Genomic DNA, 2,670 nt, shown 5'->3' on the forward strand with positions numbered 1-2,670 from the left:
AATTTCTTTCTAAGTTTCTCTTACTCCCTCTCTTGTGCATTTAAATCAAGAACTAAATTTCAGGAAGTTTTGAAGTTTTCTTTGATTATTTAGATCACTCATCTTTAAAGACTGCACTCTATATGTATTTCTATATTTGCTTTTATGCACTGGGTTTAACATATGGCATGTTAGCTCTCTAGTCAGATATTTTCCCCTCAATTACTGTGACCTCAAGTAGAGAAATTACTTATGCCTAGGAATTTTTATAGGGCAAAGAGTACATCAAAATTCAATAAATATTGGATTGATAAAAGAATTCTCACTAAGGCACATATAACAGAATACTAAATTTACTCATTTATTTTATCACAGTTTTCTTATAAGAAGGAAGGACATACAAAAATAATTTATCAGATTAATCAATATTCAAATGATGTGGAGATATAATTATTCACGTCAGAGAAACCATGAAATAAATTCATTTAGCCTCTGGGCAATTAAAAGTTACTTACATGTCACCCTTCAGACTGTGCACTGCAAAATGATTATCTCACTAATAGCTCACAAAGATTTCTTCAGTAAATATGATATTTCATTAGCTTATTACCTTAGATTGTGTTACCTCTACCAAGTACACTTATATCCACATAACACATGTTACTAATGCAAGAAAATTGAAGAGGAAGCATAGAGAAAGTCATTCCAGTCTTGAATCAAAACAGGCAAACCATAGTCCAAATGTACTTTTCAGCTGTAAGTACATGGAATTCTAATAAATGAAAACTTTATGATTAAATATTTCTAAGATCAATGGGTACAACTTTTTAATCAGTTGCTTCCCCAAGTTGTTATAATTCCCAGGACTTTCATTTACATCACTGTAAAAATAGAAGTAAAGTATCTTTTCTCTAGGCTCTTTCTCAGAGCTTCTTTGACATCTTTGTTCCTCAGAGAGTAAATCAAAGGGTTCAACATAGGAGTGACTAGGGTGTAACATAAGGAAGCCACTTTACTGAGCTCAGGAAATGTATCAGGTGTGAGATACATAAAAAGTAGAGCACCATAGAGTACACTCACGACTCCTAGGTGAGAGCTGCAAGTGGAGAAGGCTTTCTTTCGCCCCTCAGTGGAGCATATTTTTAGAACTGTGGATACAATATATATATATGACACAATAATGACAATTAATGATAATACTGCACAAGAAAAAAGAAACCAACTTATGAAAATAGAGATCAGAATAAGAAATCTTGTGAAGTGGATGATCAGCACAAAATGGTCAATGGTTCGAGATGCACAAAAGGATAAAGTAAATGTTATGCTAGTTTGAAGAACTGAGCTGATGCAGCCAAAAAAATAGGAACTAGCCACCAACTGAACACAGAGATGTGTTGACATCTGGACAGTGTAGAGGAATGGGCTGCATATGACAATGAAGCGGTCATAAGCCATGATTGCCAGGATAAATCCTTCAGTCACAATGAAGAGAGCAAAGAGAAAGAACTGGCTAATACAGCCTGCAAATGAGATGGACTTGCTCTCGGACCAGAAGTTGATCATAGCCTTGGGTGCAATAACAGAAAAATAGAAGAGATTAATGAAGGAGAGGTTGCCTAGGAAAAAACACATTTGTGTGTTCAGCCTGGGGTCAGTCATAATAATGACCATCATGCCAATATTTCCTAGAAAGATCATGGTGTAGATAAGCAGAGATAGCAGGAAGAGGAGAATGTGAAGTCCTGGGTGGATCCTGAAGCTGACAAGTATGAAGTCAGTCGCTTCTGAGTAGTTGCTTGTTCCCCTGTCACCCATGGCAGACAACTGCTGAGAGGCAGAAGGCAAAAGAAATGAAACTGTGACTTTGAGTCATCAATTCATCAATACACTCTTAAATGTAGCTATACATCATTTACTTCTTAATGAGAAAAGGTATACAAAACAATTTTAACGTCAATAAGATGCATGAATTTGGATTTAGATATTACTAAACTTCAGGAATTGTTATTCTATTAAACAATGAAAGAAGTTATTTGGTTATTTTATTTAAATCATACATTGGCAAGGATTTCTATAAGAAATTGGTGTATTTTATTGTCTAAAATTACTCACATTCTGAATTTCTATTCTTGCTATATTTATTGTTAAAAATTATCTTATCCAAATTAGGAGTATTACATCTTATCTAAAATAAGCATATTGCATGGAATCTCTATGGTAGTGTTTATAGCCATTATGATAGCTAAGTCAGTATTTGTGTCATTACATGACAGTATTAAAAATATTTGAAATATTTTTACTTTATTTTACCTCAATATATTTAGTTTCCATTGTTATTGGAGCCATCTTTGAAAACAATGTGATTAGACCATATTGGTATGTTAAGTAAAATCAAAAATCACTAAAAGTAGATAAAGTTCTCTAACTCTACTTCTAAACATATGTTCCTTTTCTCATATCAAAGTCATTTCCCAAATACATGAATTTAAATTGCTTCATCACAAATGTTGAACTTGCATTAATAGTCATTAAATCTTAAAAAATGTGGTAATTACTTGGCCCTCTCTTTAAAAGCAAAGAGAGAAGTTGGTGAATATTCCAATCCTTATACCGCAATGAACAACTTTCTACCAAGGCTGTGTGAATCTCACCCTTTAGACAGAGAAAGTAAACTTCAGTGATATACATAAA

At 33.3% G+C, this 2,670-nt stretch overlaps 1 pseudogene; it reads right to left on the reverse strand.

The window, feature by feature from the left end:
• Positions 1–852: 852 nt before the first annotated feature.
• On the reverse strand, positions 853–1,824 carry LOC113893667 (annotated as a pseudogene).
• Between the last annotated feature and the right edge of the window lie 846 nt (positions 1,825–2,670).

This window comes from Bos indicus x Bos taurus, chromosome 5, assembly GCF_003369695.1.
Source record: "Bos indicus x Bos taurus breed Angus x Brahman F1 hybrid chromosome 5, Bos_hybrid_MaternalHap_v2.0, whole genome shotgun sequence".
In the NCBI taxonomy this organism is placed as follows: Eukaryota; Metazoa; Chordata; class Mammalia; order Artiodactyla; family Bovidae; genus Bos; species Bos indicus x Bos taurus.